The sequence below is a fragment of the Rutidosis leptorrhynchoides genome, chromosome 7 (assembly GCF_046630445.1).
Source record: "Rutidosis leptorrhynchoides isolate AG116_Rl617_1_P2 chromosome 7, CSIRO_AGI_Rlap_v1, whole genome shotgun sequence".
Classification (NCBI taxonomy): Eukaryota; Viridiplantae; Streptophyta; class Magnoliopsida; order Asterales; family Asteraceae; genus Rutidosis; species Rutidosis leptorrhynchoides.
The window spans coordinates 358,740,083-358,767,222 of NC_092339.1; positions in this window are offsets into that span (position 1 = coordinate 358,740,083).

A 27,140-nucleotide genomic window follows, 5' to 3' on the forward strand; every position below is an offset into this window, starting at 1 on the left:
TTATATAGAAATTAAACCTATGACTCACCAACATTTTTGTTGATGTTTTAAGCATGTTTATTCTCAGGTGAATATTAAAAATGCTTCCGCTGTCGTATGCCAATCCAAGGTCAAGATTTGGAGTCAGCATAATTGTTTATATTGTTTAAACTTGCATTCGGAGTATTTGTTGTAATATATTTGATCATATTGTAATGGGTTGTGTAATAACTTATTTATTTGAGGAGATTGTCTTTGATAGACAATCTAAATTATGTCATTAAGACCTTTATTCAATAATAAAGGTTATGGTTGTTTTTAAAAACAAATGCAAGATTTGAAAAACGTCTCATATAGAGGTCAAAACCTCGCAAAGAAACTAATTAATATGAAACGTTTATAATTAATATGAACGGGGCATTTCAACAACTCAAAGTATATATATTATTGTAGAATTAACCTTAACCCTGTATAGTGAACTTGAGCATTACAGCATATAGAGTGTCTATGGTTATTCCAAATAATATATATACATGCGTCAATATGATATGTCAAAACTTTGTATACGTGTCCCAATATTTAAAGTGCATAAAATAAATAACAGAAATTAAATGACGATAAATAAAATTGCGAGAATGTAAATTGCGATAATTAAATTACGATAAATAAAATGTAACCAGTTAGCTAGGAACAGTTAACTAGGAACAGTTAGCGTGGATTCTTAACAGAATTTCTCATAGTTAATTTGTTTGTTTCTAACAAATTTTATTTTGTCCAATGTTTCTTCATTATGCCACTTGTTAGATTCTGAGAAGTCAAAATCCAAATATGAAATTTGAATGAAAATGGTTATTTTGTGGTGAACGAATACGTATATCGGTGGATGTAAATAGGATAGTAAATGACCGTTGAATCAGATTCGAAGAATGTACAGTGTAACTTATTAATGCGAAATCTTAAATATTCCTCGGGTATTACCTACCCGTTAAAATATTTTCATCATTAACAGTTTGTTCGAAAGAATTTTTAATTACAATCTTTATGAAAATATACTTGCATATATATTTTCTTCGAATGTAATCATGGATCTAATGAGTTAATATGATATTAATCTCATTTGCTTTACGGCTAGAATTAGAGTACATAATCTCTAAAACATTAGAGATTACATAATCGCCATGAAGAACGAAGATAATTGATGTATATCGATACGTAGAACGGTGATTACACTCAAGGTACAGAATGAGATGTTGAGGCATGGATTGTTGATGGTACTGGTGCTGTTATTGATGGTACTGTGGGTGCAGTGATATTGCTGAAGCTGGTAAATTTTGCAGCATATTCTCCTAATTGATTACTCAAGCGCGAAGTTCGTTGACTTATTCTATTATTCCGGGATGATTGTCGGTTGGAACAAGTGGATGAAAAAGGTTTAGAATTTTAGATAGAATATAATCGTGTTGAGATATTCGGGAAATGAGGGTGAAAATGGTGTTTCGGACTGATTCGTCGGTAAATGCTTCAGGTTCATCGCCAAGAGGTAAATTCGGTTGATGAAAAGGATCGCCTTCTTCACGTCTCCAGTAATTAAATCGACTACGAACCCATCAGATGAATCGGGGATAACTGATTGATTGATTCATTCTGGTGACACCGCTTTTGGGGCTTAGGTGAATATCCATGTCGGAATAGCTGTCGGAATAGCTGTCGGAATAGCTGTTGGAATAGCTATCGAATTCTGAGGGACTGGAACTGGTGGAGGGATTCATCTCGTACGATCAGATGAAGGATTTTTGATAAGAAATAGATTATAGGGTGTCGATTAGTACCCTGCAATACATAATTTACATATGCATATATAATACTAAAATCCCATAAGTTACGGAGATTAGTACCCTGTAGATTAGTGCCCGTAGATCTACCTTTAGGATTCGCGTCAATTAGTGTTTTTCACTAATTCTTAGGTTACCAAGCATAATAATAATAAGTACAGATATCTGGTATAACAAAACAATCGTATAATGTAGTTTCATGAACTTGTGCTTATTTTGTAAAACATTTATAAATTCGCATGTATTCTCATCCCAAAAATATATATTGCAAAAAGCAATTAAAAAGGGAGCAAATGAAACTCACCATACTGTATTTTGAAGTAAAAATACATAAGACGACATTTAACAATGCAGGGTTGGCCTTGGATTCACGAACCTATATCATTTGTATTTTCATCAATACATATAATTGTAATTGAACCAATAATTATATTATTATTAGTGATAATTTTTATATTAATAACTTATATACTTCATTATATATTCATTTTGTATATTTAGGTAAAGTGTTAATATATTTAAGTTATAGTTATTATACATATTTTTATTTACTTAATCTTTTGTTTACAAAATATTAGTTATAGTGATACTAGAGTAATATTAATAATAAAAATGATAATAATTATAATACTTAATACTGTTAATTAAGATAATAATGATTATGATTTCATTAGTGATAAAAATAATGATATTAATACTAATAATATACTTATATTAATAGTAATAGTTCTAATATTTATAAAGTGATAATAATACTAATATTTATGAAGATAATAATAATTTGTATTATTTTCACCATATTAATAATAATAATAATCATAATCATAATAATGATAATAATACTAAAATGATAAAAATTAATAATAATAATGATATTAATAATACTTATGAAAATTTCTAATATTTATAACGTTTCTATTACTTACAAACATAATTATGATATAAAAATAACTATAATACTAACAAAGATAATAATAATCAAAATAATAATAGTACTACTTAGAATGATAAATTAATAATAAATATAACACTTGTAATATTTATATAAATAATAATAATAGTTATAATACTTGTAACTATGATATAATAATAAGTTTTATAATACTAATAATAATAATGATAATAATAATCATAACAATAATAATAATTATAATAATAATTATAATAATAATAGATAATAATAGTAAAAAAAAAATATGGTTATACCCTTTAATAAGCTTCCTAAAAAAAATTGCCCACGACGAGGCTCGAACCCGCGACCCCTCGAATACCCGAACCAACACTTAACCACTCTTCTATCTCCTGCTTTTCTGATTATTTCTATAACCAATTGTTTATAACCTGATTCCCATATTCATCTTCTTCAAAGAAAAAGTCGACTGGAATCCAATTAACAATAACAACAGCCAAATGGGTTGGGTCTTGGATTCATTAATTAAACAGAAATGAATTGAAGTTGAAACACTTGAATTGTTTTATCAAAAAAAAAAATTTAAAAGATCAACAGACCCATTTTTTTTTTAGACTTTATGAACTCGATTTTGATTTTTGAGATTAAGAATGTTTCAGATAAAATTTCCAACATAAACTATACTCTAAGTCATCCTTAGAAACTATAGGAATCATCAATTTAACCTAAATCTAAACAGAAAAGTCGAATTTGGCTGAAGAACAATTATTGACTTTTTAATTTTAAAACTTTGACTTGCGAATTCGAAATTGTTACGAAGAATTGGAAGCTCAAACTTTTCGAATAGTTTAATTGGATGATTCCTAATGACTTCACATTATTACATTTTTAAAATTATTTTGAAATCCAAGTTTTGATTTGAAGATACTACGAACAGGGGACCGACTGTTTTGCCTTCAATTTCAATTTAAATCGTTAAACAAAAGATACTGTAATTGATAGTTGATAACAGTGGTGTAAAAATCGAATGGGTTGTTGTCCAATAACACAAGTTAATGGCTTGATTTATGGAATCATGGGGTCGACAGGGATGGTTCAGCAAGGACAAAAATATAGAAAAAAAATTAAAAGTGAAAGGGATGCTAAACTGATTTTGGAATTTTTCTTACGAATTGAAGTCGAAAGTTTTATCAATTAACTTGACAGATTAAGCAGGATGAAAAGGATTGGCGTACATATCTGTTTTTATAAATGTATATATCTGTGTTTATAATTATATATATCTTGTATCTTGTATATGTATTTATGTAAAATATATAATTGTATTTAACAGTATAATATATCTGCATTGGTAATTATATATAATTAACTATATCTATATCAGTTTATTAAATAATTAAAGGAACATACTCATATTAATAATACAAACATAAATACTCAATATTAATATTAATAAGAAGAATGAAACTAAGAATAGTGATAATAGAAATAATGATATTAATATCATAATAATACTAATAAGAATGATGAAAATAACTATAAAATCAATAATAATAATATCATTAATGATAATAATTATAATAATATTAATATTATTAATGATAATAATAATATGAGTACTAATAATGTTATAACAATTTATATATATCGAATTCATATCTAAAGATTATATATTTAAAATAATAATATTAATAACACTAGCATTGATAGTACTGTTGAAAATAATATTATTATAACAACTATATTTATAATTAAATTTTCATATATTGGTATTACACTTTATTGGTTATATAATATCTATTATGTAATAACTTATTTTTAGTATTAAATTCTTATACATTTTAACACATATACATTGTACATATAATAATTATGTACAGAAATCCTATATATCTATATATATATATATATATATATATATATATATATATATATATATATATATATATATATATATATATATATATATATATATATATATTAATGTTAATAATATCTTATTTATTTTGCACACTATTCTACATATATAAATCAAATGATAAAATTGTTTTATATTGATTCAGGTTAATATATACATTTATTCATTTATATTTTTATATTTACTTATATATATATATATATATATATATATATATATATATATATATATATATATATATATATATATATTACACATAAATGTTCGTGAATCGTTGGGAATACTCAAAGGTCAAATGATTTCATAAAATAGTTCAAAAATTTTGAAATTCAATTTAATAGACTTTGCTTACCATGTCGAAACCATATAAAGATTAAGTTTAAATTTGGTCGGAAATTTTCGGGTCGTCACAATTATAACATATGAAACTAAACAATTCTTCAAGTTTGCCACTTGATTTCATCTTAAAACTCATTTATATCTTGACGATTACAATCTGCGTTCAAACCTTTCATGATTCTTGAAAACACCTTAATCGAGAGGATGAACCAACCGCACTTCATCTACGGAAGAAAAGATTGATGCATATAGTTATGTACCTGGAAACACTCGGAACCTGAGTAAACGTTTAACACGTATCTGTGCTAGCTCCTTTGGCATTGTTATTACCAAAAATAACTTTGCAAACCCTTTCCAAATTAGACAATTTTGTCACAGCTCCAGCAAATCAACTTCGACTTTCCTTCGGATTAGCCTTATTATAACTTTGATATATAAGTTTGTCTTTCGTCGTCGTTACTGGGGAACCTTTCATATTCCACCACATTAGCAGTAAAGTTACCAACAACTTCATTACTCAATGGCTTAAGTCTCTCCGAAAAATCATTATATTTGTTCGTTGAAACCCGACCGTATACTCACCCGCATCTTATAATAAGAACTAATGTACTAATTACCGGGAATTAGTAATCAGTATTTTGAATTTCGTAGCATTTCTACGCCAACAGTTATATATATACATATAACATCTACCTCCAAGACTTGCATATTTCGAATGTGAAGTTTCTGAAAAATACGCTGAACTGCGAATTAGTTCTAGAAATGTTGATGAAGCAGCAAAAACTGTAAACGACCTTAACAGTAAAAAGTTTGATGATAAAGAATAGTGTGTTGGCAAAGCTCAGAAAAAGAGAAGGTTTGGAACTAGAAAACGGATTGAGCAAACCATTAAGGAGGTTGTGGACAAATCACAAAGACTAAACATACCTTCAAAAAATCCAAATGATTCAGTATCTGCTGAAGTCATTCATGAATACCTTACTCCTGACTCTAAACTCTTGCGGACAAATTTTCTTCATCATCCTTGATATTAGAAATCATAAGATATCATCATATCTTTCATTATAAATACTCTCGATATTTTTGAAGATATTTTCATAACTATTCTTATCTGAAATCATTTATCTCTTCGCGACATCAGTGTTACATCAGAAAGGAAACTGTTTTAGTTTCTAAATTCTGAAAAATTCGAATTTAAAATATGAATATTTTTGAAGTAGTGTTGAGAACTGAAGCATGAGTTAGTATAATATAATGACACAAATATAATGACACTTGATCAACGTGATTATATTACAGTAAGTTATACTGAGTTTCTAATGAAACATGATGATTCACAGACTATAACATCATCATGTGCCATGTTACACGACTCCTACATTCTATCTAATCTGTAAACATATAAAGAACATATTTTCTTGATAGTCCTATCTTTTCCCTTGAATTCTGGTAATTTGACAAGTCAGATTGTGCTATTACCATTTCTTTCTTAGAACATTAACTCTGTTCATTCTGAAATTCGTATCTACGAATTCTAGACCATTATTCGCTTGACTTAAAGTCGGGAATAGAAAACAAAAGGATGGAACTCCAAAATATATGAGAAGGGTGGATTTATAGTGAAATATCCGACAGAGCAATCAAAACAGATTATCGTATTTAACCAAAGAAGATCCTATTTCCTTAACTACCGAAGAATCAAATCTTATTACGAAGATTTTTTTCTAAATTCCTTGAATTCCGAAAATCAACCGTGACTACGTCACCGGTTAAAAACGAACCCGCATTTACTCATTTCATTTTTTTTGTGATAGCTTCACTCGTACTCTTCACATAAATGATTTGTTTTATTCATATTACCCAATGATGATAAAACTTTAGTTATCAACTCATAATCGTCATAAAAACATTTTTATTGTTACCATGATGACCTCGATCAAATTTCGGGACTAAATTTCTTTAACGGGTAGGTACTGTGACGACCCGGAAATTTCCGACCAAATTTAAACTTAATCTTATATGATTTCGACCCGATGAGCAAAGTCTGTAATGATGAGTCTCAAAAAAATTTTAACTACTTACATGAATTCAGTTAACCCTTGATTTCTCCTGACGATTCACGAACACATGTTTGTAAATAAATATGTATATATTTATATTATATAAATATGAATAAAAGTATAAATATATATATGTAAACGTAAGGATATATAATAATTGGAAATAATAAAACAGAATTTAAAATTTAAAACAAAAGTATAAAATAATTATGCTAGAATTTAAACTGAATCCATATATAAATAGATATGATGTCAATATATGATTACTATTAAATGAATATTGTAGTATATATAAAATGTATAAACAATAGAAGTTATTATATAATATATTATATGGTTATTAAATATTACAAAAGTATAATACACATATATTATATAAGTATAAATATAGTTGTTAATATTATTATTACTTTTAATATTAATATCAATAATGATATTATTAATATTATTTAAATATATAATCTATAGATGTGAAATTGATATATATAAATCATTATTGTAATATTATTACTAATATTGTTATTATCATTAATAATATTAGTATTATTATAATTAATATTATTATAATTAGTATTATTATTAGTATTAATAATATTATTGTTATAAAATTTATAGTTATTATTATCATTATCATTAATAATAATATTATTATTATTACTATTATATGATTATAAATTTTGTAATTTATAATGTTAAGAGTATTATTATTAGTGTTATAAGATTAATTATAAAATAAATACAAATATATGTAGACATTATAAATACAGATATAATTACAGATATAATTACAGATAAAAACATATATATTCTTTTACGCTGAAGAATTTGTTATCTATCATTATCAGTTATTTTTTTTTCTTCTGCTTACTATTCACCTGTGATTATATGTCGAACTGCTTCACCAGTATATAACAAATCATTGTTTGGTTGATGAAAGCAATCAATCTTCTTTACAATATATATATTTTCTATCTGTTCTATCTGTTCTATCTGTTTTAGCTGTTTATATATATATATATATATATATATATATATATATATATATATATATATATATATATATATATATATATATATATATATATATATATATCTTCAAGCTCCCTGTTCTCATACGATTGATCCAAAAATCAAAAATCCAATTCTAAAGCTTCTCAATACGAATTAAATACTGTAATTCGTCTACTTTATGATTCCTAAACCTCTTAAATCATCAACACATCCTTACAGAATCATATCACAGAGAATTTAATTATTTTTTTTTGTTCGTGTTCATCTTTGACCCATTTGAACATTGAACTAATTCGAAACGATTTGAAGAAAAGTATAAATGTATAACTGTTATAAAACATGTCTTGAAGGTGTGTGTACAATCTCAAATTCTAATTTGATGAAACGAGAACGAATTTCAAAGTCAAAGTTAAATTTTCAAAAGTCAAATTAATTGTTCTTGGTGAAATTCGGATTTGTTTTGATATTTTAAATTAAATTGATGATTCCTAAAATGATCTTGTAATTTCTCGGTCGTAATTGTGGTTTGAGTGGATTAGTTTATAATTGAAGAAGAAGGAGAATAGGGAACAAAATAAAAAAACGGGTTATATATATTTTTCTGGGTTATAAAACAGAAAAGAAAGGGATGGTAGAGTGGTTAAGGTGTGATGCAGGTATGCGAGAGGTCTCGGGTTCGAGCCAGGTATGAGGTTTTTTTTTTTAAGAAAGCTTTGGAAGGTATATTGATTACCAAAAATTATTATTATTATTATTATTTATCACTTATTATTATTATGATATAGTAATTATAATTATTATTAACATTGTTATTAATAATATTACTATCATAACCTGTTATTATTATCATTTAGTATTATTATTATTACTAATATTAATAAAAGTATTAGTATTATTATTATGTTAATATTATTAATATGACTACTAGTATCATTAATATAATTTTTATTAATATTATCATTATCATTATTAATATAATTATTAATGTTGTTATTACTGAACTTATTATCATTAGTAGTAAAAGTATTATTGTAATTATTATTATTATCAGTATTAATACTACTATTATTTTTATTACTAAAAGTATCATTTTAATTAAAATTGTCAAAATTATCATTTTATTAAAACTATCTTTTTATTTAAAATTGACATTTTGATTAAAGTTATTATACTTATTTAATTTATCATTATTAGAAACTATTATTATCTTTATTATCATTATCATTCTTAACATTTTCAGCATTATTACAGATAGATATTTTTATATAAAAAAAATACATTATAATAATATTAATATTACAAACCACTATATTGTTATTATTAAAATGATATTTACTAAACTATATATATAAAATGTATCAATTAATACATAAATATATTTAGTTAAATTAATTAATGAAACATATAATTTATTAATATAACAATTATATTACTAAATAATAATATATAAATTTATTCGATTACAATGTGTTAATATATATATAAATGATATAGGTTCGTGAATCCAAGGCCAACCCTACACTTGTTCAATGTCATCATATGTATTTTTACTACAAAATACAGTATAGTGAGTTTCATTACTCCCTTTTTAAATGTTTTTGTAATATATATTTTTGGGACTGAGAATACATGCGCTTTTATAAATGTTTGACGAAATAGACACAAGTAATCGAAACTGCATTATATGGTTGGATTATCTAAATCGAATATCGCCCTTCAAGTCTGGTAACCTAAGAATTTAGGGAAATGGCCCCTAGTTGACGCGAATCCTAAAGATAGATCTATAGACCTTGACAAGTCCCATTCTGTGTATGAATGCTTTAGTACTTAGAGATTATTATTATACAGACGAGATGTATGTGGGGATATTCTATGCATTAAAGTGAACGTCGGTTACCAGGTGTTCAATCCATATGAATGATTTTCATCTCTATGCAGTTTTGAAATGCCTGATATGAGATGTATATTTATGAGAAATGAAAATAAAAATCTTGTGGTCTATTAAAATGATTGAAATGATTGATTACGATAAACTGATGAACTCACCAACCTTTTGGTTGACACTTGAAAGCATGTTTATTCTCAGGTTTGAAAGAAATCTTCCGCTGTGCATTTGCTCATTATAGAGATATTACTTGGAGTCATTCATGGCATATTTCAAAAAACGTTGCATTCGAGTCGTTGAGTTCATCAAGAATATTATTAAGTCATTTATAGTTGGATATATTATGAAATGGTATGCATGCTGTCAACTTTCGATGTGATGAAAGTTTGTCTTTTAAAAACGAATGCAATATTTGTAAAATGTATCATATAGAGGTCAAGTACCTTGCGATGTAACCAAATGTAATGTATTCGTCCAGATGAATTAGGACGGGTCGTTAAATTTATGAGGTGTCTCAACTTCAACACCTTCATCGTCTATTCTAGACGAACTTCCATGTTCATTGGTAATGCACGTAAATACATTTTCAAAGAACGAAGCATTTCTCGATTCCATGATCGAACCTTTATGTATATCCTAAATCTTGGATTCATACACAAGGAACTGATAAGCCGTACTGTGTTCAGCATATCCAATAAATATGCAGTCAACAGTCTTTGACCCTATCTTTTGTGCCTTAGGTAGTGGAACAGCTACCTTTGCTAGGCACCCCCACACTTTGAGGTACTCATATGATGGTTTTCGTTTCCACCATAACTCGTATGGGGTTTCATCCCTTTTCTTTTGGGGTATCTTATTTAAAAGATAGTTTGCCGATAGGATGGCATCCCCCCACATTGACTGGCTTACACTCGAACTCACCAACATGGCATTCACCATTTCTTTCAAGGTTCTATTCTTTCTTTTAGCAGTGCCATTTGATTGGGGTGAGTAAGGTGCAGTGAATTCATGTTTAATGCCATTTTGCACACAAAATTCAGCAAAAGGTGCAACATATTCTCCACCTCTATCACTGCAGACAGCCTTGATTTTCCGTTCAAGTTGATTCTCAACTTCATTTTTATAAGCAATAAATTTCTCAATTGCTTCATCTTTACTTTTCAACAAGTAAACATAACAATACTTCGTGTTATCATCGATAAACGTAATGAAGTACTTGTTACCATTCCTCGTTGGAATGGATTTCAAATCACACACATCAGTGTGAATCATATCAAGGGGTTCGGTTATTCGTTCAACCGATTTGAAGGATGATCTTGTTAATTTTGCTTCAACACAGGTTTTACATTTATAGTTTGAGTCAATGTGTAACGTTGGTATGCAATTCAATTTAATTAAGCAACGAATGGAATTAAAATTAACATGACCTAGTCTACCATGCCACACATTAGAAGACTCAAGCAAATAAACAGAAGTAGTACTTGTTTTATTAGCTTCAGTGTTAATAACCATTGCATTTAGCTTAAACATGCCATTAAGGGCATAACCCTTACCAACATAAACACCACTTTTGGTCAACACAACCTTATCAGACTCAAACACTAGTTTAAAGCCAAACTTATTCAATAACCATCCAGACACAAGATTCTTACGAATCTCAGGAACATACAACACATTAGTCAAAGTAAGTTCCTTTCCAGAGGTCATTTTCAGGATCACATTTCCTTCACCCTTGATATCAGCTGTAGCAGAGTTTCCCATAAACAACTTATCTCCACTACTAACCTCTTTGAAAGTGTTAAAGAGGCTCTTATCAGCACACACATGACAGGTAGCCCCAGTATCAACCCACCACTCTCTGGTATTAGAACCAACCAGATTAACCTCAGAAATCATAATAGTGAGGTCAGAAACCATAGCAACCAGGTTGTCAGCATCATCAACCATGTTAGCTTGTTTAGAAATGTATTTCTTTGGCTTAGTGCACTGATCAGCATGATGACCCGGCTGGTCACAATTAAAGCATTTGCCAGAGAACTTTTTCTTTTTGGCAACACCCCCTTTAGGTCCAAACTTGAACCCTTTTCCCTTGTTACTCTTCTCAGTCTTCCCTTTGCTCTTGCTACCTTTTGAGGATTGACCGTGTTCAACAATATTAACCTTTGCTGAAACAGGGGTAATGCTCCTTTTAAAAGCAACTTTGTTGTCTTCCTCAATACAAAGACGAACCACAAGGTCTTCAACGGTCATTTCCTTTCGCTTATGTTTCAAATAATTTTTGAAATCAACCCAGCTTGGTAGCAGTTTCTCAATCATAGCTGCAACTTGGAAACTCTGACTGATTACCATTTTTTTCGCATGTATGTCATGAATAATGACTTGTAATTCTTGGATTTGACTCATAACAGTCTTAGAGTCAACCATCTTAAAGTCCAAGAATTTAGCTACTACCCATTTCTTGGTACCAGCATCTTCAGTCTTGTACTTTCGTTCTAAAGACTCCCATAATTCTTTGGCAGTCTCTATTGTGCAGTACACGTTATAGAGAGAATTCTTCAAACTATTCAAGACATAGTTCCGGCACAGGTAATCCAAATGTTTCCATGCCTCAACCGCGCTCACAGTTTGAACATCCCCAGCAACAAGTTGGGGAGCGGTTTCAGTTAAGACCCTCGCAAGGTTCAACGTTGTCAGATAAAAGAGCATCTTTTGCTGCCAACGTTTGAAGTCCACACCAGTGAACTTTTTAGGTTTCTCAACATGAGAAACTATCGCATTCGGTAGTGGTGCAACTGTCGCAACAGTAGCATTAACAGTGGAGGAGCTCGGGATCGATACTGTCGCACCAGTATTCATAGCAGCAACGGTAGAGTTCGGGTTCGACTGAGATTCCATTCTGAAAGATAGTCGAAAACAAAATTAATAATCATGAATGAAGGTAATTTTATTTCCACACAGCTTTGTATCCTTCAAGACTTTACATAATTACCAATACTAATAAATTCAAAGTCCTTCGATATGTATTAACCAAAATTACAATCAATTTTTACGATGCAAATATCAAATAGTACAATACCGCATACAGTAACATGTTAAAACAAATCATAGAAATTTGGCTATAAAATTGCATTCATATTAACAAAGCAGTACAACAAGATAGACCATTAAATATAAATTAACTAATATATAAGTAATTTAAATTTTGGTCTACTGAATTTACATTGAATAAAACATGTTAGGCCCATTAGTATAAATAATAATCATATTGGCCTAATATATATATATATATATATATATATATATATATATATATATATATATATATATATATATATATATATATATATATATATATATATATATATATATATATATATATATATATATATATATATATATATATATATATATATATATATATGGTCTAGAATGATCACTTATCATATAAAAGGCCCCAACAACGATTAATGCTTCCTTCTTTATGATCAATATCTGTATGTCTAAATATAATAATCAATATAAAGTATCATAAATCAGCATGACTCATGTTTAGAATTATTATATATATGTATTTGTATACAACAAGTAATTCTAAAGCTAATATAGTATACATCCATACATCTACATCAATCTAAAGATTAAATAAATCACATGTTATCCCATCAAGATTTCACATATATCTTATTATATAAAGCAAGTAACTTTCTATAAACATAGATATAGATTTAGAGATAACTTTACACCTATAAAGCAACTAAATTCGTGAATTATTGCAGCAACAACAGACTTAATAATATATATAAGTAGCAATATCAAAATATATTATCGATTAATGACATATTATGTATACAACTGAATATGTCAGGTCTTAGTGTCGTAAGGATCTGTTTAAGTTTGTTATATAGTATGCATATACGAAACTAAAGACATACATATTACACAAACAGAATATTCATATAATGTTCATGCGATACAAATATGTAATCATAAACTGAAAATTAAATCGATCAAAACGAATTGAAGGGTTGAACCGGGCTTGTGTTTAACACAATTACCTTAAAAGCGTACTGCCGGACTTGAACACTTGCCTGAAAGATAGTCGTACGGGGAGACAGTTGATGTTGAAACCGAGAGAGCAAACTAGAAATTGTGAGTGTGTTTTTCTTGCTAGACAATTTTGGTGTCTTACAAATGAGGAAGATGGTGTCTATTTATACACCAAAATGATCAACCTCCATGATTTTCCACTAAATACAATACCCATAAAATATGGAGAACAAATCATGGAATGATGCTAGCTAGTGGTTCAACTAACCCATATAAATTGATGACATTTAAATATTGAAATGATATGGAGTAAATTCTGGAGTAAAGCAAGCATGTGGGTCAACTTTACACTCAATTTATGATGGGTTACGGGTCAAAAGAACTCCATGGGACAGCCCCATTTTCTAGCCTCATTTCTCTTAATTTCTAGCATCAATCACCTCACTTCGAAGCACGATATCTCATTCACCACTACGTAACTTTGGACACATGATTCATTGTTACGAAGCCCTTGTGACGAGCTACGTAACCATATAAAGTATCGCTCATAAATATGTTATATACATATAGATATATATGTCCAAAGTTTGGAAAAAATGCATCTTTAATTGAGATTTTTCCAACAGTAATACCTTTCTAATAGCTGCACCTTTTGCTTTGGTCGATTCCCGCTTAATAACAAGAAAACTCGAGTTAACGAGTTCAACCAAATTGGTCGACTGAAGAAGCTTACAGTCTCTCCTCACCTACATAACAATTAACAAGAAACAAAAATCAGGCATGAAACATATCTGCAATTCACCAAAACCAGGGCGTTGGTTCACCAATTACCAAAAAAAAAATAACTATACCTTGGATAGATACTAGAAATACGAGTTCTTCGATGCTGGTTTTTATTTTTGTGAACGATTCTATCAAGCACTCCTACTTGTGACTGGAGTTGAATAAGGAAAGATTGCAATCGTGCTTCAATCGTTTCAAACTCAGGATTCATATTCTCAAATTGTTCAAAAAGATGTGATCAACATCATCTACCTAACTACTAATTGAACTGCAATGAACTCTAGATTAATACATGTTACAACAGTCTAAACATAGAGAAAATTAATATTTTCTTTTTGAACCACCAGTAACACTATCACGGAAACTTAGCTTTCGTAAAGCATGAAATTGACCAATTTTGTTAGTCACGTGGTCATGCCAAATTCATGGAATTTAGGATAAAGTTAAACAAGAATTACTTAACCTTGAGCACATGTGATAACTTGCAATCAATTACTAATACCTGAATAAAATGCAAAAACGGTACCTAAAAAGTCCTAAATGTGACTCACTTTGGCATAATCACATTTATAACAGAGACAAAGTTAACGAATGGGTTATACCTAAATTAACAACCTTAGCACTAAACTTATGCAAATTATAGATATTCTAACTAAATCAATACAAACTTGATTAAAATGCAAAAACAGTGCCTAAAAAACCTAAATATATCATTTACTTTGGCATAATCACATTTCTAACAAACAGGTTCACCTAAATCAACAACTTGAGCACTGAAACTGTGCAATTTAAAGAATTCTAACTAAATTAACACATACTTGATTATAAGCAACAAGTCTCTTTCCTTTTATGCCTCTGCAACAAATTGCTAGCAAGAAACCGAATGTGATTATAAGTAACAAAACTTGAGCACTATGATTTAAAATTTCTGTAACCGGATGTGAAAACAAACTTAGCGGAGCAAGCGAGGGTGGGCGTGGGGTTTAGCCGAGCAAGCAGGAGGTTCTAGTTTGTTGATATATTCAATTTTCTATAGCTACCTATCAAAACACATTTCTTAAATATATTATGTAGTGACCCGAACTTTTTCATGTTTATATATATTAATTGAGATTGATATTTACATGATTAAATGTTTCCAACATGTTAAGCAATCAAACTTGTTAAGACTTGATTAATTGAAATATGTTTCATATAGACAATTGACCACCCAAGTTGACCGGTGATTCACGAACGTTAAAACTTGTAAAAACTATATGATGACATATATATGGATATATATATAGTTAACATGATACTATGATAAGTAAACATATCATTAAGTATATTAAGAATGAACTACATATGTAAAAACAAGACTACTAACTTAATGATTTTTTAAACGAGACATATATGTAACGATTATCGTTGTAAAGACATTTAATGTATATATATCATATTAAGAGATATTCATACATGATAATATCATGATAATATAATAATTTAAAATCTCATTTGATATTATAAACATTGGGTTAACAACATTTAACAAGACCGTTAACCTAAAGGTTTAAAAACAACACTTACATGTAACGACTAACGATGACTTAACGACTCAGTTAAAATGTATATACATGTAGTGTTTTAATATGTATTTATACACTTTTGAAAGACTTCAATACACTTATCAAAATACTTCTACTTAACAAAAATGCTTACAATTACATCCTCGTTCAGTTTCATCAACAATTCTACTCGTATGCACCCGTATTCGTACTCGTACAATACACAGCTTTTAGATGTATGTACTATTGGTATATACACTCCAATGATCAGCTCTTAGCAGCCCATGTGAGTCACCTAACACATGTGGGAACCATCATTTGGCAACTAGCATGAAATATCTCATAAAATTACAAAAATATGAGTAATCATTCATGACTTATTTACATGAAAACAAAATTACATATCCTTTATATCTAATCCATACACCAACGACCAAAAACACCTACAAACACTTTCATTCTTCAATTTTCTTCATCTAATTGATCTCTCTCAAGTTCTATCTTCAAGTTCTAAGTGTTCTTCATAAATTCCAAAAGTTCTAGTTTCATAAAATCAAGAATACTTTCAAGTTTGCTAGCTCACTTCCAATCTTGTAAGGTGATCATCCAACCTCAAGAAATCTTTGTTTCTTACAGTAGGTTATCATTCTAATACAAGGTAATAATCATATTCAAACTTTGGTTCAATTTCTATAACTATAACAATCTTATTTCAAGTGATGATCTTACTTGAACTTGTTTTCGTGTCATGATTCTGCTTCAAGAACTTCGAGCCATCCAAGGATCCATTGAAGCTAGATCCATTTTTCTCTTTTCCAGTAGGTTTATCCAAGGAAATTAAGGTAGTAATGATGTTCATAACATCATTCGATTCATACATATAAAGCTATCTTATTCGAAGGTTTAAACTTGTAATCACTAGAACATAGTTTAGTTAATTCTAAACTTGTTCGCAAACAAAAGTTAATCCTTCTAACTTGACTTTTAAAATCAACTAAACACATGTTCTATATCTATATGATATGCTAACTTAATGATTTAAACCTGGAAACACGAAAATCACCGTAAAACCGGATTTACGCCGTCGTAGTAACACCGCGGGCTGTTTTGGGTTAGTTAATTAAAAACTATGATAAACTTTGATTTAAAAGTTGTTATTCTGAGAAAATGATTTTTATTATGAACATGAAACTATATCCAAAAATTATGGTTAAACTCAAAGTGGAAGTATGTTTTCTAAAATGGTCATCTAGACGTCGTTCTTTCGACTGAAATGACTACCTTTACAAAAATGACTTGTAACTTATTTTTCCGACTATAAACCTATACTTTTTATGTTTAGATTCATAAAATACAGTTCAATATGAAACCATAGCAATTTGATTCACTCAAAACGGATTTAAAATGAAGAAGTTATGGGTAAAACAAGATTGGATAATTTTTCTCATTTTAGCTACGTGAAAATTGGTAACAAATCTATTCCAACCATAACTTAATCAACTTGTATTGTATATTATGTAATCTTGAGATACCATAGACACGTATACAATGTTTCGACCTATCATGTCGACACATCTATATATATTTCGGAACAACCATAGACACTCTATATGTGAATGTTGGAGTTAGCTATACAGGGTTGAGGTTGATTCCAAAATATATATAGTTTGAGTTGTGATCAATACTGAGATACGTATACACTGGGTCGTGGATTTATTCAAGATAATATTTATCGATTTATTTCTGTACATCTAACTGTGGACAACTAGTTGTAGGTTACTAACGAGGACAGCTGACTTAATAAACTTAAAACATCAAAATATATTAAAAGTGTTGTAAATATATTTTGAACATACTTTGATATATATGTATATATTGTTATAGGTTCGTGAATCAACCAGTGGCCAAGTCTTAATTCTCGACGAAGTAAAAATCTGTGAAAGTGAGTTATAGTCCCACTTTTAAAATCTAATATTTTTGGGATGAGAATACATGCAGGTTTTATAAATGATTTACAAAATAGACACAAGTACGTGAAACTACATTCTATGGTTGAATTATCGAAATCGAATATGCCCCTTTTTATTAAGTCTGGTAATCTAAGAATTAGGGAACAGACACCCTAATTGACGCGAATCCTAAAGATAGATCTATCGGGCCCAACAAGCCCCATCCAAAGTACCGGATGCTTTAGTACTTCGAAATTTATATCATATCCGAAGGGTGTCCCGGAATGATGGGGATATTCTTATATATGCATCTTGTTAATGTCGGTTATCAGGTGTTCACCATATGAATGATTTTTATCTCTATGTATGGGATGTGTATTGAAATATGAAATCTTGTGGTCTATTATTATAATTTGATATATATAGGTTAAACCTATAACTCACCAACATTTTTGTTGACGTTTTAAGCATGTTTATTCTCAGGTGATTATTAAGAGCTTCCGCTGTTGCATACTTAAATAAGGACGAGATTTGGAGTCCATGCTTGTATGATATTGTGTAAAAACTGCATTCAAGAAACTTATTTTGTTGTAACATATTTGTATTGTAAACCATTATGTAATGGTCGTGTGTAAACAGGATATTTTAGATTATCATTATTTGATAATCTACGTAAAGCTTTTTAAACCTTTATTGATGAAATAAAGGTTATGGTTTGTTTTAAAATGAATGCAGTCTTTGAAAAACGTCTCATTTAGAGGTCAAAACCTCGCAACGAAATCAATTAATATGGAACGTTTTTAATCAATAAGAACGGGACATTTCAGTTGGTATCAGAGCGTTGGTCTTAGAGAACCAGAAAATTTGCATTAGTGTGTCTTATCGAGTTTGTTAGGATGCATTAGTGAGTCTGAACTTCGACCGTATTTTCTTTAAAAATGATTGCTTAACATTTTTGTTGGAAACTATATATTTTTAACATATGAATATTATGTGATATATTAATCTCTTAACGTGTTTGATATTATGTGATAGATGTCTACCTCTAGAACAAGTCCCATTGACTCACCTAATAATAATGAAGAGTCAAATGTAAATTGGAATGATTTGTGGACTGATTCACAAGTTCCCGAAGAGGAACCGGAAGAAGAGTCGGAACCGGAAGAAGAATCGGAACCGGAAGAAGAATCGGAACCGGATGAAGAAATAGAACCGGTGGGGGAAATAATAAAACGGTTAAGTAAAAGAAAATCCTCAACCAACCGACCAAAGTTAATTATGGTCAATGGTGTTTCCGCCAAGGAAGCAAAATATTGGGAGGATTACCAATTCTCCGATGAATCGGATTCCGACGAGAATTCCGATGATGTTATAGAAATTACCCCAACTGAATTTAAAAAGGCAAAAGAAAATAATAAGGGAAAGGGCATAAAAATAGAGAAATCTAATTCCAACCCCGATGAACTTTATATGTATCGTCAACCCCCGAAGTCCTTAAGTTGTAACAATGACCCGGGAACCTCTAAACCACCAGGTTTTTCTAAACCAATGTGGACAACGACGGCTCGTATTAGGGGAACATCATATATCCCTAGAAACTTGGCAAAACGAACCAAAACCGAAGAAGAAGAAACGAGCGAGTCGGAATAAGATAGTTGTATTCGTGTGGTGTAATATATGTAATATAGTGTTCTTATGCTTTATGATATATGTAAAAATTGCTTGTATTAATAAGTATTTTTTTTTATGAAACTAACTCTTGTCTATTTTACAGTTTAAAAACACAAAATGGATAGACAACCCAATATTTTAAGAGACCTACCCGGAGACATGATTGATGAAATCTTGTCTAGAGTCGGCCAGAATTCTTCGGCACAACTATTTAAGGCGAGATCAGTTTGTAAGACATTCGAAGAACGTTCCAAGAATGTCTTGGTTTATAAGAGACTTTCGTTTGAAAGATGGGGGATATCACATTGGGAAACCCATAAGTTACGATGTGTTTACTTTGACGCATATATTGCGGGGAACCCAAATGCTATTTTACGCAACGGGTTAAGAAATTATTTTGACTCAATATATCCGAATATTGGACTTCGTGATTTAGAAAAAGCGGCTAACATGCAACATAAAGAAGCATGTTATGCTTACGGATTAGTAATGTTCGCTTCTCACCAAAGTGAGAACAAGAACATCGGGCTACAACTATTAAACAAAACGTTCCCACAAGTGACGGAGTCGGTAATTGGGGTAAGAAATGAGGTTTTTAGATTGTTACGGGACTGTTGGACATTACGTAACCCTCGTCCCTTTGACGACGTTACAACACGCTGTCTTATCAACGGCCATAACGGTTATGTTGCACAAGACCAAGGATGGGAAGTAGTCCTAGTAAAACCAGAATGCATGACTTGTTTCTGGACGTATGAATTACATGTCTTTATTGCCTTTGCTGAACGACTTGTGTACTAGCTAGAATTATCTTCACAACTATCTTGTCTCAAAGTTATTGTGTGCTATATTTCATGCTTTATGTAAAATAAGCGGTATTGTAAGTTTGTAAAATATTGTATAAAAGTTTGAACGCGAAATATTATTATAATCAGTTTTTCATATAGAATTGTAGTAGTTGAATTGTATATTAGCTACTAAGTATGAACTTAACGGGTAGGTACTACCCGAATTTAAACTTATAAAATGCTAATATGAAGAAAAAGCTTTTATAAATGAGTTCATATTATGCTACGAAATACTATTAACTACTCTTAATATTCTGTATGATTAACTTGTTCCATTTGACTATTTTGAAGGAAATGGCACCGACTACTCGACACACCGTGAATATGAATGAAGAGGAATTCCGTACTTTTCTAGCTTCAAACATAGCCGCAGTACAGGCTGTGCTACATACCAACAATAACCTTGGATCTAGCAGTACAGGAAATCGTGTAGGATGCACCTACAAAGAATTCACTGCCTGCAAACCTTTGGAATTTGATGGAACCGAAGGACCGATCGGATTGAAACGGTGGACCGAGAAGGTTGAATCGGTGTTTGCCATAAGTAAGTGTACTGAAGAGGACAAAGTGAAGTACGCTACGCATACCTTCACAGGTTCTGCGTTAACATGGTGGAATACCTATCTAGAGCAAGTGGGACAAGACGATGCGTACGCACTACCGTGGTCAGCATTCAAGCACTTGATGAACGAGAAGTACCGTCCCAGAACCGAGGTCAATAAGCTCAAGATAGAACTTAGAGGGTTACGAACCCAAGGATTTGATATTACCACGTACGAAAGACGATTCACAGAATTGTGCCTATTGTGTCCAGGAGCATTCGAAGATGAGGAAGAGAAGATCGACGCGTTTGTGAAAGGATTACCGGAAAGAATCCAAGAAGATATAAGTTCACACGAGCCCGCCTCCATACAACAGGCATGTAGAATGGCTCACAAACTAGTGAACCAGATTGAAGAAAGAATTAAAGAACAGACTGCTGAAGAGGCCAATGTGAAGCAAGTCAAAAGAAAGTGGGAGGAAAACGGTGATAAGAATCACCAATACAACAACAACAGCAATTATAACAATAATCGCAACAACTATCCTAACAATCGCAACATCAATCGCAACTACAACAAACGGCCCAACAACAACAACAACAACAACAACAACAACAACAACAACAACAGCAACCACAACAATCATCTTAACAACAATAATAACCACAACAACAACAACAATCAGAAGCCGCTATGCCAAAGGTGTGAAAAGTATCACTCGGGGTTCTGCACCAAATTTTGCAACAAGTGTAAAAGAAATGGTCATAGCGCGGTGAAGTGTGATGTCTACGGACCAGGGGTTAACAGAACGAAAGGAACAAATGGTGTCGGAACGAGTAATGGCGGAGCAAGTAGTGTCGGAGCAAGTTATGCCAATGTAGTTTGTTATAAATGTGGAAAACCGGGCCACATTATTAGAAATTGCCCGAACCAGGAGAACACGAATGGACAAGGCCGCGGAAGAGTTTTCAATATTAATGTGGCAGAGGCACAGGAAGACCCGGAGCTTGTTACGGGTACGTTTCTTATTGACAATAAATCTGCTTACGTTTTATTTGATTCGGGTGCGGATAGAAGCTATATGAGTAGAGATTTTTGTGCTAAATTAAGTTGTCCGTTGACGCCTTTGGATAGTAAATTTTTACTCGAATTAGCAAATGGTAAATTAATTTCAGCAGATAATATATGTCGGAATCGAGAAATTAAACTGGTTAGCGAAACATTTAAGATTGATTTGATACCAGTAGAGTTAGGGAGTTTTGATGTGATAATCGGTATGGACTGGTTGAAAGAAGTGAAAGCAGAGATCGTTTGTTACAAAAATGCAATTCGCATTATACGAGAAAAAGGAAAACCCTTAATGGTGTACGGAGAAAAGGGCAACACGAAGCTACATCTTATTAGTAATTTGAAGGCACAAAAACTAATAAGAAAAGGTTGCTATGCTGTTCTAGCACACGTCGAGAAAGTACAAACTGAAGAAAAGAGCATCAATGATGTTCCCATCGCAAAAGAATTTCCTGATGTATTTCCGAAAGAATTACCGGGATTACCCCCACATCGATCCGTTGAATTTCAAATAGATCTTGTACCAGGAGCTGCACCAATAGCTCGTGCTCCTTACAGACTAGCACCCAGCGAGATGAAAGAACTGCAAAGCCAATTACAAGAACTTTTAGAGCGTGGTTTCATTCGACCAAGCACATCACCGTGGGGAGCTCCTGTTTTGTTTGTCAAGAAGAAAGATGGTACATTCAGGTTGTGTATCGACTACCGAGAGTTGAACAAACTTACCATCAAGAACCGCTACCCACTACCGAGAATCGACGACTTATTTGATCAACTACAAGGCTCGTCTGTTTATTCAAAGATTGACTTACGTTCCGGGTATCATCAAATGCGGGTGAAAGAAGATGATATTCCAAAGACTGCTTTCAGAACACGTTACGGTCATTACGAGTTTATGGTCATGCCGTTTGGTTTAACTAATGCTCCAGCTGTGTTCATGGACCTTATGAACCGAGTGTGTGGACCATACCTTGACAAGTTTGTCATTGTTTTCATTGATGACATACTTATTTACTCAAAGAATGACCAAGAACACGGTGAACATTTGAGAAAGGTGTTAGAAGTATTGAGGAAGGAAGAATTGTACGCTAAGTTTTCAAAGTGTGCATTTTGGTTGGAAGAAGTTCAATTCCTCGGTCACATAGTGAACAAAGAAGGTATTAAGGTGGATCCGGCAAAGATAGAAACTGTTGAAAATTGGGAAACCCCAAAAACTCCGAAACACATACGCCAGTTTTTAGGACTAGCTGGTTACTACAGAAGGTTCATCCAAGACTTTTCCAGAATAGCAAAACCCTTGACTGCATTAACGCATAAAGGGAAGAAATTTGAATGGAATGATGAACAAGAGAAAGCGTTTCAGTTATTGAAGAAAAAGCTAACTACGGCACCTATATTGTCATTGCCTGAAGGGAATGATGATTTTGTGATTTATTGTGACGCATCAAAGCAAGGTCTCGGTTGTGTATTAATGCAACGAACGAAGGTGATTGCTTATGCGTCTAGACAATTGAAGATTCACGAACAAAATTATACGACGCATGATTTGGAATTAGGCGCGGTTGTTTTTGCATTAAAGACTTGGAGGCACTACTTATATGGGGTCAAAAGTATTATATATACCGACCACAAAAGTCTTCAACACATATTTAATCAGAAACAACTGAATATGAGGCAGCGTAGGTGGATTGAATTATTGAATGATTACGACTTTGAGATTCGTTACCACCCGGGGAAGGCAAATGTGGTAGCCGATGCCTTGAGCAGGAAGGACAGAGAACCCATTCGAGTAAAATCTATGAATATAATGATTCATAATAACCTTACTACTCAAATAAAGGAGGCGCAACAAGGAGTTTTAAAAGAGGGAAATTTAAAGGATGAAATACCCAAAGGATCGGAGAAGCATCTTAATATTCAGGAAGACGGAACCCGGTATAGGGCTGAAAGGATTTGGGTATCAAAATTTGGAGATATGAGAGAAATGGTACTTAGAGAAGCTCATAAAACCAGATACTCAATACATCCTGGAACGGGGAAGATGTACAAGGATCTCAAGAAACATTTTTGGTGGCCGGGTATGAAAGCCGATGTTGCTAAATACGTAGGAGAATGTTTGACGTTTTCTAAGGTCAAAGCTGAGCATCAAAAACCATCAGGTCTACTTTATCAACCCGAAATCCCAAAATGGAAATGGGAAAACATTACCATGGATTTCATCATTAAATTGCCAAGGACTGCAAGTGGTTTTGATACTATTTGGGTAATAGTTGATCATCTCACCAAATCAGCACACTTCCTGCCAATAAGAGAAGATGACAAGATGGAGAAGTTAGCACGACTGTATTTGAAGGAAGTCGTCTCCAGACATGGAATACCAATCTCTATTATCTCTGATAGGGATGGCAGATTTATTTCAAGATTCTGGCAGACATTACAGCAAGCATTAGGAACTCGTCTAGACATGAGTACTGCCTATCATCCACAAACTGATGGGCAGAGCGAAAGGACGATACAAACGCTTGAAGACATGCTACGAGCATGTGTTATTGATTTCGGAAACAGTTGGGATCGACATCTACCATTAGCAGAATTTTCCTACAACAACAGCTACCATTCAAGCATTGAGATGGCGCCGTTTGAAGCACTTTATGGTAGAAAGTGCAGGTCTCCGATTTTTTGGAGTGAAGTGGGGGATAGACAGATTACGGGTCCTGAGATTATACAAGAAACTACCGAGAAGATCATCCAAATTCAACAACGGTTGAAAACCGCCCAAAGTCGACAAAAGAGCTACGCTGACATTAAAAGAAAAGATATAGAATTTGAAATTGAAATTGGAGAGATGGTCATGCTTAAAGTTGCACCTTGGAAAGGCGTTGTTCGATTTGGTAAACGAGGGAAATTAAATCCAAGGTATATTGGACCATTCAAGATTATTGATCGTGTCGGACCAGTAGCTTACCGACTAGAGTTACCTCAACAACTCGCGGCTGTACATAACACTTTCCACGTCTCAAATTTGAAGAAATGTTTTGCTAAAGAAGATCTCACTATTCCGTTAGATGAAATCCAAATCAACGAAAAACTTCAATTCATCGAAGAACCCGTCGAAATAATGGATCGTGAGGTTAAAAGACTTAAGCAAAACAAGATACCAATTGTTAAGGTTCGATGGAATGCTCGTAGAGGACCCGAGTTCACCTGGGAGCGTGAAGATCAGATGAAGAAGAAATACCCACATCTATTTCCAGAAGATTCGTCAACACCTTCAACAGCTTAAAATTTCGGGACGAAATTTATTTAACGGGTAGGTACTGTAGTGACCCGAACTTTTCCATGTTTATATATATTAATTGAGATTGATATTTACATGATTAAATGTTTCCAACATGTTAAGCAATCAAACTTGTTAAGACTTGATTAATTGAAATATGTTTCATATAGACAATTGACCACCCAAGTTGACCGGTGATTCACGAACGTTAAAACTTGTAAAAACTATATGATGACATATATATGGATATATATATATAGTTAACATGATACTATGATAAGTAAACATATCATTAAGTATATTAAGAATGAACTACATATGTAAAAACAAGACTACTAACTTAATGATTTTTTAAACGAGACATATATGTAACGATTATCGTTGTAAAGACATTTAATGTATATATATCATATTAAGAGATATTCATACATGATAATATCATGATAATATAATAATTTAAAATCTCATTTGATATTATAAACATTGGGTTAACAACATTTAACAAGACCGTTAACCTAAAGGTTTAAAAACAACACTTACATGTAACGACTAACGATGACTTAACGACTCAGTTAAAATGTATATACATGTAGTGTTTTAATATGTATTTATACACTTTTGAAAGACTTCAATACACTTATCAAAATACTTCTACTTAACAAAAATGCTTACAATTACATCCTCGTTCAGTTTCATCAACAATTCTACTCGTATGCACCCGTATTCGTACTCGTACAATACATAGCTTTTAGATGTATGTACTATTGGTATATACACTCCAATGATCAGCTCTTAGCAGCCCATGTGAGTCACCTAACACATGTGGGAACCATCATTTGGCAACTAGCATGAAATATCTCATAAAATTACAAAAATATGAGTAATCATTCATGACTTATTTACATGAAAACAAAATTACATATCCTTTATATCTAATCCATACACCAACCACCAAAAACACCTACAAACACTTTCATTCTTCAATTTTCTTCATCTAATTGATCTCTCTCAAGTTCTATCTTCAAGTTCTAAGTGTTCTTCATAAATTCCAAAAGTTCTAGTTTCATAAAATCAAGAATACTTTCAAGTTTGCTAGCTCACTTCCAATCTTGTAAGGTGATCATCCAACCTCAAGAAATCTTTGTTTCTTACAGTAGGTTATCATTCTAATACAAGGTAATAATCATATTCAAACTTTGGTTCAATTTCTATAACTATAACAATCTTATTTCAAGTGATGATCTTACTTGAACTTGTTTTCGTGTCATGATTCTGCTTCAAGAACTTCGAGCCATCCAAGGATCCATTGAAGCTAGATCCATTTTTCTATTTTCCAGTAGGTTTATCCAAGGAAATTAAGGTAGTAATGATGTTCATAACATCATTCGATTCATACATATAAAGCTATCTTATTCGAAGGTTTAAACTTGTAATCACTAGAACATAGTTTAGTTAATTCTAAACTTGTTCGCAAACA